The sequence below is a fragment of the Sus scrofa genome, chromosome 6, assembly GCF_054392235.1.
Source record: "Sus scrofa isolate SSC_HxYL_T2T_F1_AM1 chromosome 6, Sscrofa_HxYL_maternal_Yorkshire_Landrace_v2.0, whole genome shotgun sequence".
NCBI lineage: Eukaryota > Metazoa > Chordata > Mammalia > Artiodactyla > Suidae > Sus > Sus scrofa.
In genome coordinates, this window is record NC_139388.1 from 114168819 (window position 1) to 114183261 (window position 14443).

General features: G+C 42.6%; 1 protein-coding gene and 1 long non-coding RNA gene across 2 annotated transcripts in view; both read left to right on the plus strand.

Annotated features, from left to right (window-relative positions):
* Nucleotides 1-12815, plus strand: part of LOC102159243 (uncharacterized) — a 360278-nt gene extending 347463 nt beyond the window's left edge. The window contains exon 4 of the transcript XR_014807781.1: nt 10713-12815. The gene's annotated coding sequence lies outside the window, so the exon portion shown is untranslated. The remainder of the gene's footprint in view (nt 1-10712) is intronic.
* LOC146402773 (uncharacterized) overlaps nt 1-14443 on the plus strand; it is a 341109-nt gene that overhangs the window by 117294 nt on the left and 209372 nt on the right. The window lies entirely within an intron of this gene.

The window sequence follows — 14443 nt, forward strand, 5'->3', positions numbered from 1 at the left end:
ACAGTGTCTCATTAAAAAGTAAGGATTTTTAGAGCCCCTAGAAACTTCAGGCGTTATCAGTGCAATGTAAGACTCTTTACCTACAGGTCACAGGTTCAAACATAGGCCGAGTCAACAGTGTCAAGTCCAGTCCTGGCCATCTGTTGGCTGTTGCATGGCTCACATAAAACAGACTGATGGGCACCGCTCACTCGTCAATCTGGGGCAGAAGGGCATTGCCAGACACTGGTTGGCATTCTCAGCCCAGAGGCCGAGACCTCAGTTGGAGGGGACTTAACTCTGCTGAGTTCGACTCCTGGAAAATAAGTGTATGGGGCACGGGAGAAAGGCAGGGGTTGCTTGGGAGGAAAGAAGTGGTGTCTTAACTAAGCACCTACCTTCTTGACGACAGAGAAGATGCCCCTTTCCAGACCCAGGGAAGAGGTTAACTTCCTAGTTTGTCATTCATTTGGGGGACTTTATCCAGCAGAGGAGAGAAGACAATTGCCAGCAGTGAATGATGCAGGTAATGTGGTGCAGAGCAAACTGCTCTTGTGCTTTTGACTAAAGAGAGGAGCAGACTGGAGAACATGCACAAGGAAGCATGGGCCTGAACAAACTTGGAGGCAGAGACCTCCCTTTCTTCTTTACATGTAAAGCATCACTTGAGATTCTCTCCAAGGCCCAGAGAACAAGTGGTAGCATATCTTGCAGTTTCCTTCTTCTCTGATTCTCTCCCAGCTGGCTCCACACACTTACAGGAAGGTGGGGTCTCTGTCCACAGCTCTTGTCAGCTCCCACAGGGTCCATGTCAAGGGTAGGTGTGGATGCTGACACCCCCGTGCCTCTCCCCACCAAGCTGTACTATCTATTGCCATCTCTGGGTCTCAGCCTTTTCAGACCAGTTTTGGCTCAAGAAATATACAAACCACTTTTCAGTTTTTTGTTTTTAACAGGAAGCACGTGCTTTTTTGAGTTCCATTTCTTTGTCTTCATGTACTTTGTTCTCTCTGTTACCAATGTCCTTGCCTGAATCCAAGGGTTTTCCTGACTCTGGTCTGGGTGTCTGAATCTTCCTCACACTGTCACGGGAATGGAATATGGTGAGGTCCAAGCTTCAGTGGACCAAAGGGTGAATGATGTTGAAATGAGGGCAGTGAAGAACACGGACCCTTCTTTCCAGAAATCTGTTGGTGAAGAAGAATGGGGCAACAGGGCAGGGTGGGTGGTGGTTTGCCGGGAGGTTTGTTAAGATGAGGGAGGAATCGTATATTTTTGGTTTGAGGGATAGTGAAGAGAGGGAGGCTAAAAATGCTCTGGATAGAAGGGGAAAGAACTTTTAAACAAACACCAGAGAAGGGAGAGAGGAAAGGAATCAGCTGCGGGGGAGGAGGAGGAGTCCACGTTCCTGAAGAGGCCGGGGTTCGGGGGGGCCAAGGGCGCTGTTACGGATCCATCTCAGATGAGGAGGCAAGTCTTGCGCGGTTCATCCACACTCATCAACAGTGTGCTCTGTCTTCTTTGTGGTAGAAGTCAGGGCTCTTCACAGCGAGGTGGCCGGGAACCCGGGAATGAGCCAGAGATTTGTGGGAAAGGGGAAGGAGGCCACTAGGGAACGGGAGTGGAGGGCTGCTGGTGGCGCTGGGTTCCAGAGGGTCTGCACCCACTCTCTGAATGTTGGTGTCATCTTTACAGTCATCCAGAAAGCTTGCTTTGTGGTCATGTGGTGGGGATCACTGCTTTCTATTAATAAGGAGGTTTGACATGAGGGATGGAGAGAAAACAGACTATAAAAAATTCCACCCAAGATATACATGGAATGGGGGAAAGAAACCAATTGGAGTTGTCAAAAAGTTTTCAAAGAATTTTATAAAAGAAAACAAAACTTTTAAGTCAAAACAGCATGGAAAATAATAATATGGCATTCAAGCTCCATTCTCTCTGTTGGGGGTGATGCTTGAAGAAAAAGAAAAGTGTATTCTGTGGTTAGTCATATTTTAATTGGTCACAATATGAAGCAAAAGTTCAAAACGAAATGCTAGAAATATCTCCCCTTTGGAACATTCAATTAAAATCTGTGGGGGGAAAAAAGCCTCAAAATGACAGCCAGAGAATAACAACAATAACAACAAAAGTCGCTGTAGACCTAGACTTCAGGCAGGCAGATGGCATTGAAATGAGTCAAGTGTGTGTTTGGGGGTGTATATTGGGGGCAGGGACTGGGGACTAGAGGGATGATCCCAGGCACTTCTCATGAAAGTCTCAGCCTAGCCTGTGCCCTCACATGGTATAATTATAACATCATGCAAGTGTGTTTTGCTCTGAGCAAAGTGTGATATGGACAGAATTCATCTTGGGCATCTGGAGTCGTGCCTTTCTGTGCCCTTCTTAGCCTCTGTAGTTCCTGCTTCTGACTCTTAGGAATGGCCTGGGTCTTCTCTCACACCTCCACTCAAAGGATTTGAAATGCATGCATCCCAAAGTAAAAATAACTGACAATAGAAAAGACCAGTTACTTATCTCAGGAGTCTTAGTACTTTAATAAGGCAAATCTTAGGTAAAATAATTGTTACTGAACTCTGAAATAGCATCATGTGCATAGAAGCCTATTCTCCTTATTCACTAAAGGCACTCTAAGACCATCCCACACTCCTGCCAGCAAGAAACCTATGTGGGATAGCTCAGAGAATGATTTGGGTCCTGGAAGGGAACTTAGAAATTTTAACATGTGTTGATTAAGATGATACTGAAGTCATCATCATAAAACTAAGAGTTATTACAGGTAGAAGGATCTATGAACTCTTTCACATTGCTGTTGATAACTTTTGTTTTGTTTTTCCTCAAAGGAGAAAACACATGCCTCACAGGTGGGGTTCAGGTGTGCAGAAAAGTACAAGCATGTCTGTGCCCACAGGTTTGGCAAGATCCTTGTGCATCACACACTCTCCAGAAGTCCCTGTGCAGAGCCAACCCCCCTCACTTGTGAACTTACTGGTTCCTCATAGCCACCGCATGAGGGAGGCTCTTTTATACAGACAAGGGAGTTGAGACACAGAGAGCTCAAGTAACTTGCCCAAACACACACAGCATGTAGGTGGTGGAACTGGGATTTGATCCCCCAGGTTCAAAAGGGGCACAGTATCTGAGCTCTAAGCACTGTGCAAAGTGGCTTTGAGATCTTGAAATGCATGTCACAGAGGTGGTTGTTTCCAATCTCAGTGTTGAAGAACGAGTTTTCCAGGTTGACGTAGGGTGGGTCACATTTCTGCACATGTGACAAAGCATGGGAGATTTGCGGAGAGCAGTGGATTGGTAATGTGGGCAGCCGAGGATGGATGTGGTGGTAGGGCTGACCATGTATCTCATCACAGGACAAGCAGGGTTTTCCTCTGTCTTCCCAGCATAATTACAAATGGCACCTGCTTTTACTCTCAAAAGAGTCTGAATTTGGTTAGTGTCACATGGTCCCCTCATTTTTGGGGACCCGTTCACACAGAACTTTGAATTGCTTGCTACAGAGTTTGGATTTTATTCTGTTGGGTGGAGAAATATGTTTGCTGCCCAGAAGTTCTTGGGAAAAGGACAGGAATCACAAAAAGGAGACCTGTCCTTATGATACCAAAGGACCCACTTTGTAGGATTGTGAAAATGAACTGAAATGGTTGAGAAGAGACAGATGGTAGCAAAATGTTCAGTACATATCAGTTCCTTGCATCCTCTTTTCTTCTCCTCTTTTCTTTCTCCTCTTCCCCTCATCCCCCTCTTTGTTCCTCTTCTTTGCCCTTGTATTTCTTCTCCTCACCATTATTCCTGGGAACCGTAACCCTGTCCCCTTTCTCCTCTTCAATTCCTCCTTTCCCTTCTTCTCCTGCCTAATTTCTCTTCCTTCATCAGAAAGCAGGGGCTGGAAAGCATTCAGAGGGACAGTGCAAGGTGAGAATGGTGAAACCATCCTAAGAAGTGGAATCCAAGGAGCACCTTAGAGTTGGATGTGCAGAGGCCACTTGGAGTGTGAAAAATTCCCAAGAGAGACCTGATTCTTGAGTTTTAAAAGCTCAGCAAACTCAGCCGAAGGCTGTTACATTGGATGCTTATACAACCTCATCCTTGCTGTAGGAGGGGGAAAAAACTCCCACAGCAGCTCAAAGCCCACACTTTAATTCTCACAGCTGGGAATCTGATCAGGGTCATGTTACCAATATAAACAGCACAAGGCTGACAGTCTAATATTAATATCTAATAAACTGAGTATCATACATAAGCATCACACATCAAACACTGTGTTTTTGAAGCAGATTTCAAATAATGTTTTCATTCTTGATTTTTGTTCTAGGGCAGTAGAAAAAAAAAATGAGTAAAGAGTCCCTGGTCACATAATTTTGGGAGTTGATAACAGCAGACCAATCAGTGAGTAAAGGAAGGGCTGGGGAAATGATGCTTATTTATTAAGCACCATCAATGCACCAGAAACATGGCATATATATATATATAGTTAACCTTCCCAATATATATATATATATTGTTAACCTTCCCAACAGCCTTATGAGTAAGGGTTATTATACCCATTTTACAAATGAGGAAACTTTGCCAAAGATTAAATAGTTGGTAGTCATACCAATAGGAAGTGCTAGAGTTAGAATCCAACTAGAAATGCTTTGTAAGAACAGTTACATTTTTGCCAGTACTAACACCCTATATATATATGAATGTATATTCACAGATAATTTCATAGTGATAAGTCCCCCTGACTTTGGGTCTGCTTATGGCTTATCCAGTGTAGACCATTATTATATCCAGCCCATTTGACCAATTGATCCATCCTTCTTCCAGAAAACAGGCCTTCCCTGATGCTGGTTTCCTGATCTTCCTCTTACTTCTCCTGCTCTTCCCCAGTTCCCTTTGCCAGTTCACATTCTCCTTCTGGAAATTTTAAATCTCTTTAATCCACCCACTTCTCTCCACCTCCACTGCCAATACCCCCATCCAAAGCATTGACTTCTTCCACCTTGCCTGTTCATAGGCCTCTGAATACTCTTGGGCATGACTCTTCAGGTGACTGCACTGCATGACCACCCTCTTACCTGAACTCCTTTAACAGCCTCCCTATCTTAGAATAAACTAAGGGAGCGGTAATGATCCTTATTATGTCCTGAAACATTTGCATGTTCTCCACGACCTGCCTCTCCAGTTTCATCTTATGCCCCCTCTCTCCCTCACTTTCTGCTCCTGACACACTGGATTTCTCCTTGTTCCTCAAATGATCATGTTTGTTTTAGCCTCAAAGCCTCTGAGTAAGCTTATTCCCTGGTCTGAATGCTGCTTCCTCTACTCCCTGCTGAACTCCTATTTGTCTTTCAGGAATAAGATTTCCTTGGGGAAGTTGCCCAGAAATGCCTGAAAAGTAGATTGAGTCTTTCTGTTACAGGCCATCTGGTACCCTGTACTTATCTTTCATAGTGGTTATTACAGTTGACTATTTGTGTAGTTTCTGGTTTAATCTCTCTCTCTGCTACTAGTTTGTAAGTCCATGAGGACATATTCAAGACTCTCTATTTCACCACTGTACTCCCAGCATCTCAACAGTACCCTGGATCATATAGAATAAATAAATGAGAGAAAAAATAAATTCAGTTTTCAAAATCATTATTCCTAAAGTAAATGTGCAATGCTGTTGTATATAGTATCAACAGACTTAGAAGATTTAAATTCAGTTGCCTTCCCAATTCCTTCATCATCTCGACTGCTTTTTCCAATTGAGTTCAAGGTTGTATCCAGATGTCTACCAATGCTGCCACCTCTGTAAATCCTATTTTGAGTATGTTTCCCTCCTCCTCCCTCTCGGATTCTCTTCTTCCGCATTTTAGCTATTGGTGTCACCATTCCCTTTACCTCTTTAAGGTCAAAAGCAGAGATGCTTAAAAAGCACATATAGAGTTCTTTTTTGATTACAAATGTTTTATATGTTCATTGTAGAAATTTGAAAAATACATTTTTTTCAAAAAACAAGAAAATGAAATGAGCTAGTTGTCTAACCAGCAATAATCATTGTAAGTACTTTGGCTACATTTCTAACCTTTTCTATGCATACATATATATTATTTTTAAACTCTGACAGGGTTCTGCCTTCCTTTTTTAATTAACATTTTTATTATGGGAATTTTCAAAATAGAATGAAGTTTAGTATTAGTCAGTATCACCACATTGTCATTATTGTTTTATCTAATTCCTTTATTTTTAAATACTGTGAAGCAAATTCCAGATTTCATATAACTTCATCCTATAATACTTCTGAATATAAATGTAACATTGAAAACTTAAAAAATAACTAAAACATCATTATCATACCTAACAAAATGAACAGAAAATATTCGATTTCATCTAATACTTAGCAGTCCTTATTTGATTTTCTCTGTTTCTAAAATATCTTTTTATAGTTAGTTTGTTTGATTTAGAATCCAAGTCTACATATTGTATTTTACTTATATATCTATAGATTTTTAAAAATTAGGAGCCTTCTATGCAAGCTCTTTATAATTGACCTGTTAAATTCATGTTAGGCCGATTTTTCCCATGGATTAAATACTTTCCTTCAGTAATTTTAAGGTCTACACAATATTCTATATTTCTTATAGCCAACATTTTATTGTTGGACAGTTAGCTTATTTTCAAATATATCACCCATGAGTAAGGCTTTTGATATATATGAGAAATAACACATACGAAGTAGAAAACCTGAGCTCAGGGTAAGTGCATTTCTAAGATTTCCTTGATACTGCCAAACTGCTCTCCTGAGGGAGTACATCACTTTAGCCTCCCATGAACAATGTATTCCTTGCAAACAACTAGGTATCACAATAGAAAAGCTATTATTACTTTTATCCTAATCAATAAGTAAAATTATATCTTATTACTTTTATTTTCATTTTCCAGCATGGTTAAATGTGACTTCATATGTTTAATTATCTTTTAGATTTTCTTGGAACTTTTTATGTTCATAGTCTTTGTCCATTTTTCTAATTTGCTTTACATTTTTAATTTTGTTGGTTTGTAAGGTGTTTTGTTTTGTTGATAAACCTTCTGGGGTTAATGTTGTGAATGTTGTAAGTACTGTCTATTTGCCCTTCTAAAGTTATTCTTCCCTGTTACATCTCTAATCAATCCTAGTTTTCAATCCCTTTTCCTTCACTATTTCTTAAAAGGGTCAGCTCCTCTTTTGTGTCACAATGCTGTGACTCTAACTGAACTTCCCAACAGCTCTTCCCTCTGACTGACTTTTAAAAAAATCTCCTCTCTCTCTTCTCTTTTCTGGTCCATTGTGAAGGCTGCTGCCTACTGACTATTTCTATAGCTACTTTCATCATATTGCTCCTCTGTTTGTGACTCGATAATGGCTTTTTATAGCATATCAGACAAAATCTAAACTTTTTGGCCAGTATTTAGCAACATCCACAGTTTGACTTAAACTCTCTTTTCTAAACTTATTTCTAATTCCTTTTGCACAGGGACCAGCCACAGCAGCTTGGGTCACTCTTCCCATCACACAGCTCCTCTGACCATGTTCTTGCTTGTTCTCTTTTTAAAGCACACTCTCTCCAAACCTCTCCTTCTATCAAGGTCCATTTTCAAGTCCCATCTGCTCTGTGAAGTCTTCTGTAATGCCTCAGCCCAGAGATATCTTCTTCTTCTGGCTCTCCAAATACTTACTGTTAGATGTCTACCTTTTACCATCTCCTAATTGCTCAACCATTTACGTATGGCTTCGTCAATAGCAGTGTGGTGCCATTTTTGAGAGCAAGTGCTATGTCACCCTCTTTCAATTCTCTTCTAGTTCCCTTGAACACCTTGGACACCAACTAATAACAAATTCTTGATGATTTGAGCCTACATGGGAAGGTAGCACTACTTACTTGCCAAGAATAGGACAGGTACTTTGCATCATTTTCCCCAAAATGATAAAAATGGTCACAGAACATCTATGATCTTGAGTCCCATCTTCCTTTTGACCAGTTCCATACTGTAAGTCACAAGTGATTGGATGATCTCTTCATTCAGCAGGAGTGGAATAGGATTTTCATCTATATGCAAAGCTAACTGCCTCCCTGAAAGCAATTTCATGATTTCAGTAGATGGACCTGCTGTATCAAAAGGCAGCCAACAGATGGGGTGTGTCCCTATCTTTGCCAGGGGAGGGGAAAATATAAGAGTCTGTTGATTCCTTTAGAAGCTGAGTGGTAAACACAAGATGATCTTCACAGGAGCTCAGCTCTGTACAGTAGAAAAAAATAATAATGTAAAAATAATAATGTATTTTATTTGGAAATAAAAACAAACATACAGGTTAAAAAAAAAAGGGGGAGGAATCCACTTGCCTATGCTCATATCAGAGGAGAACATTGAAAGTCAAGGGGCTGTGCCCAAAGGTTTTGCAAAGAGGCACTCCTAGGGACTTTTAGAATCAGTGGCATCCACAGAAAAGTCACTATCTTTGCTATAGTGAAGGACAAATCATTCCCCAGTGGGTCTGCTTTTCAAAACTCCATGATGAACTCTACTTCTAAAAATGTCTGAACCTAAACAGACTCTTAAGGAGTCTAAACACAAACAAGCCAGATAATTGTCTTGGCTATAGGGCTGGTTTTCAAAGAAATTATTAGAATGCCATATTTTATCAGAGTGCATGGTATTTTGTTCACTGATGTATCCTAGGTACCTAAAAAGTGCTTGGCCATTGGTAGGTGCCCAATAAATGTTTGTTGAGCTTAATTTTATTTTATTTTCCCACCGTAAAACAAGGGGATCAAGTTATCCTTACATGTATACATTACATTTTCCCCCCCACCCTTTGTTCTGTTGCAACATGAGTATCTAGACATAGTTCTCAATGCTACTCAGCAGGATCTCCTTGTAAATCTAAGTTGTGTCTGATAAGCCCAAGCTCCCGATCCCTCCCACTCCCTCCCTTTCCCATCAGGCAGCCATAAGTCTGTTTTCTAAGTTCTTGATTTTCTTTTCTGTGATGTTCATTTGTGCTGGATATTAGATTCCAGCTATAAGTGATATCATATGGTATTTGTCTTTGTCTTTCTGGCTCATTTCACTCAGGATGAGATTCTCTAGTTCCATCCATGTTGCTGCAAATGGCATGATGTCATTCTTTTTTATGGCTGAGTAGTATTCCATTGTGTATATATACCACCTCTTCCGAATCCAATCATCTGTCGATGGACATTTGGGTTGTTTCCATGTCCTGGCTATTGTGAATAGTGCTGCAATGAACATGGGGTGCATGTGTTTCTTTTAAGTAGAGTTTTGTCCGGATATATGCCCAAGAGTGGGATTGCGGGGTCATATGGAAGTTCTATGTATAGATTTCTAAGGTATCTCCAAACTGTTCTCCATAGTGGCTGTACCAGTTTACATTCCCACCAACAGTGCAGGAGGGTTCCCTTTTCTCCACAACCCCTCCAACATTTGTTATTTGTGGACTTAATGATGGCCAGTCTGACTGGTGTGAGGTGGTATCTCATGGTAGTTTTGATTTGCATTTCTCTTATGATCAGCGATGTTGAGCATTTTCTCATGTGTTTGCTGGCCATCTGTGCATCTTCCTTGGAGAACAGTCTATTCAGGTCTTTTGCCCATTTTTCCATTGATTGATTGGCTTTTTTGCTGTTGGGTTGTATAAGTTGTTTATATATTCTAGAGATTAAGCCCTTGTTTGTTGCATCATTTGAAACTATTTTCTCCCATTCTGAAAGTTGTCTTTTTGTTTTCTTTTTGGTTTCCTTTGCTGTGCAAAAGCTTTTCAGTTTGATGAGGTCCCATGGGTTTATTTTTGCTCTAATTTCTATTGCTTTGGGAGACTGCCCTGAGAAAATGTTCATGATGTTGATGTCAGAGAGTGTTTTGCCTATGTTTTCTTCTAGGAGTTTGATGGTGTCCTGTCGTATATTTAAGTCTTTCAGCCATTTGGAGTTTATTTTTGTGCATGGTGTGAGGGTGTGTTCTAGTTTCACTGCTTTGCATGCAGCTGTCCAGGTTTCCCAGCAATGCTTGCTGAATAGACTTTCCTTTTCCCATTTTATGTTCTTGCCTCCCTTGTCAAAGATTAATTGACCATAGGTGTCAGGGTTTATTTCTGGGTTCTCTATTCTGTTCCATTGGTCTGTCTGTCTGTTTTGATACCAGTACCACACTGTTTTGATGACTGTGTTGAGTTTAATTTAATTGAATTGTACTTAAATTTTTGGTCCTATGGTCACGTGGGTACATGTGTAAATGCATCTGAAGGGACAAAAAGAAAAAGAAAATGCATGTGCTTGCTCCCTGTGCAGTAATGTTCCAAATCATGATAGATACTGATAACAATGGTAGTTCTCAATTTAAAAAATTCTTTCACCATTCATTCACTCGCTATTTATGGGGGACCTATTATGTGCCAGGCACTATGCTGGGTGTCAGGGATACAGACATGGTACCTGGCCATCTATGTTTACAGTCTTGGCAGGAATGACAAGCAGATAAGCAGGCTGTTCCAGTGCAGGTGTCAGTCACAATGGTCATCAAAGGCAGCTAACAAGGACAGCTATCCCAGTCTTAGGGGGTCAGGGAGAGTTTCACCAAGGAGGTGCTGCTCAAGCTGAGACTGAAGGAAGGGGGCCCCTCTGAAGGGACTGGAAAGAGGCCAGTCTGCTTTCCTGTCTAAAGAAGATCCTCTTCCTCTCTTTCTTCAGCACCTGCCCCCACCTCCACCCCACTGATGGGGAGATAGGACTGCTATGACCTGGGAAACGTGGGTCCCTAGTGAACTGCTGATGGACACCCCTGCCGATGTGTTCCAGGCCCTGATGAGCACCTTCTCTCCTGTGAGCTATCTGTACCACCTTCTACTGGTGGCTTGGAGCACCAGTACAGTGGCTGGGCCTTTAGGATCTGCTGCATGCTGGTGGGCAGCACCACCATACTGGCCCAAGCCCTGCCTCTGGGCTTGGGTTCCCTTGCTGCTGTCACTTTTTCAAGGAGTCATTTACTCCCTGCCTTGATCTCCTGAGTGGCTGCAGCATCACTAGGGAGACTCTCATCCTTTTCTGTTTTTTTTTTTGAAAAAGTGGGGTGAATAGTGTGCTTTGTTATGCTCAATCACCTGAGCTCAACAGTCCAAGAGTTCTTTCCTGGGCTCCCCACCCCCATCCCCCAAGGATCAGTTTGAGTGCCCTTGAGCCTGCTCACCTTGGCCTCTGTCTGTAGGAACAACTCCATCAACATTGGATGTGGTTCCCAATTTAGTGCCTTCAGAGTCAGGATGTATAATACCGAAGGCCATTATTTAGTGAGTACCTTCTGTGTGCCAGGGACTATGCAATCCTGATCTTTAATACTAACAACCCGGAAAAGTAAATATCAGTATCAGGTGAGAAAACTGAGACTCAAACAGGTTTAATAATGTGCCCAGGCTTATACCCAGGTATAGATTTAGAATTCAAATTCTGGTGCATCCTGCTCCAAAACTATGGTCTTTTCTAGAAAGTCATGTGATTTCCCATCTAGCCCATCATACTCCTAATGCCTTATTTCCAAGGTACTCCTCTATCAGAAAGTTTCAGCTTTCTGTACCCCTCATCTTCCTGTAGTGGCAGGAAAGAGGTTTCTGCCTCTAGATCATCTTATATAGCTGCTAACCACAGTGTCAGCCACTCCAGGACACTGACTTTCTCAAGGTCAGGAACATGTAACCTCTTCTTCCACCTCCTAACTCTTAGAAACAGTGGCAGATGAAAGCTTTGTAATGGCTCTCAACTGTTGGGTTTATTACTAAATGGTGAAGATACAGCACCCACCAGGAATACAAAGATAAGAAAGAAATCTGACCCTAAAGTCCAGTTAGAGAGTGAGACTCAAGGTCAAATAATAATGATGATGTAGTCCAGCAAATGCAATAATTGGATTGTATATAAGAGACAGTGATAAGAGAGAGGCGAGGCCAACTCTACTCAGGAAGTTGGGGAGAATTCATAAGAAGGTGATGCTTGGAGTTTGGTTAGTGAACACGGGAGGGACAGGACACTGGGGACAGAGGGAGTTTAGAATCAATTGCAGGGTCCTATCCTGGCTTGGCCAGCATTACTTATATGTGCAAGAATTAGTCACTGGCCTGGGCTCATCTTTTCAGGGGAAAATATTCTTCCAAAACTGTCGATAGATCTTCAAGAAGGTCCTATCTGGCTCTGAACATATGGTGCAACTTCAGAAAAACCTGAGCCAGTGTTCTTGTTTCCTCGGATGAATACAAAACTCCTTACTCTGAATGTTCTCTGCAGCAGGAAGGGCAGTCACCCCTTTCAAGCTTCTGGGAGTACATTAGTAAATGAAGGCTGGGCTGCTGGGGGATTGTGTCCCAGCTTGCAGTGGTCATCTGCTTGGCCATCCTAGAGATGCCCTCACCCCCAGGCTACCTGGCAGCCAGCAAGGAGAAAGGGGGCGATCGTCTTCCCACTTCTTCCTGTGATTATAGGGATTCTGGTAGTGATGACTCTAGGAAATGCGGCAGTTCCGGAGGGAGGACACTATAATGTTTTTAAGTAACATTTCTGGAATCACAAAAGTAACACATGTTCATTGTAGAAAAGGTTAAAAAGTAGCAGAGAAGAAAATGTTACCTGTCAGACCTTAGCTAAGAGATAATTATGTCCATATTCTGTTCTTCACACATGCATTTGAGAAAACATAGAGAAAGAATAATAGTGTGCTATACAAACTGTGCTCTTTTTCACTTAATAGTATGATAACATTAGTCATCCTCTGGTGTTATTATTAATGACTCAATAATATTCTCTACATTATATGACTTATTTGTGATTTATTTAAACAGTCTGTCACTGGGCATGGAGATTGTTTTTCGAATTTTTCACAACCATAAACAACACTGTGATGAACATCTATTAGGTAAATCTTTGGGCACATACAGGATTACTCTAATTCCAGCAGGCAAACTGGATTGAGAAACAAGCCTTCTGGGAGGCTGCATCAATGGCACCCTGGTTTAGAAGTTGGCTCCCTGGTTACATGTGCTTAGGATGGGGGCCAATCAGAACCCATCGCTCCTCCTGCTGCTGGGTCAGAACTGACACCACCAAGTACCTCTGTGTTTGCTCTGAGCCCTGTTACAGGCTGGGGTCCCTCAGCTGAGAGCTGCATGGCTCAGGGCAGGAGAGCGTTGTGGGGGTGGGATGGCAGCAGGGAGAAGGTCTTCCGCCAATGTTCATAACCCCAGGCTTTTGTTCAGTGCTTTAGACAATTAAAAACACACCCCCACCGAGGCCATGTTTTTCGTCCAAAATATACTAGAGATGGATTTGGGAGTTGGTTCCTGGAGGACAGGGAGAAGCATAGTCCCCTGGGACATCTAAACTAGGGGAAGAAGGAGCCCCAGAGCGTTGTGTGCAGTCGGACCCTCCGCAGGTGGTGCTGGGGTGGATGAGTTCAAAGGTCCTTCCCATCTTTACTCTGGTGAATTGCAGACCCGGTTTTAGAGCATGACTGGATGCAGAATATGGATCTTGAACAACTAAATTAGCCCCTGTGGAGGGATAGACACATCCTCCTCCTCTGTATATTCAACCTGAAAATCCCCCTGTTCTCCCTGATGTTTGGGGGTGGTTTCTAAGCTGGGGGAGGCTCTGTCTTCTGGCGGTGTCAGCAGAAGCACTTTCTCGCACCCCCTCTGCCCAGGTGATGGAACTTCCTACAGGTCTTGTCAGAACATGAGGGGAGTGAATCCACACCCAGCCACCCCCACCTTGTACCAAGTGGCCTGAGATATAACTGCGGCCTTGAGATGGGCCACAGCCCTCCTGCTTCTCCCTCCTGGGGCTTGACAGGAGTCCTAAGCTTTTTGTTGCTTGGAGTTAAAGCAGTCCGGACAGCAGGAACACAAACGCGGCTGTGGGGTGGTGATGAGGCTACAGTATTATTGCCACAGGCCTGGGATGCATTTGTTCAAACCTCATTCATCACACATTTATCCTTAGAATGGGTTACCTCCATCTATATATCAGTAAGCTCTTTGGAGGCAAGAATCTTTATCTACTCTGTTATTGCTCTGTCCTCAGGTATGTAGTGTGCCCTCAATACATACATGTTGAGTGAATGAATGAATGAATGAATGGAGCTCGCATGGTGACAGGTGGTGTGTGACGTTCAGGGAAAGCAACAGCGTGTGATGGAGAGGCCACAGAACTTGCAGTCACACTGTTCTGGGTTGCATCCCTGTTCTGGCCTCCATTTTCTCTTCTGGAAAATGGGGCACACGATGCTCACCTTAGAGGAGGAGGTCGCAATGATGATTAGACTTGCCCATCAAAGGCCTAGCCCGGCACCAGGACTCAGCAGGTGCCGAGCGCATCCTTATCATCCGTCTCCTTCTGCACATTCAGGGCTGTGCATCTCCCTGAGGACCCAGCCAGGC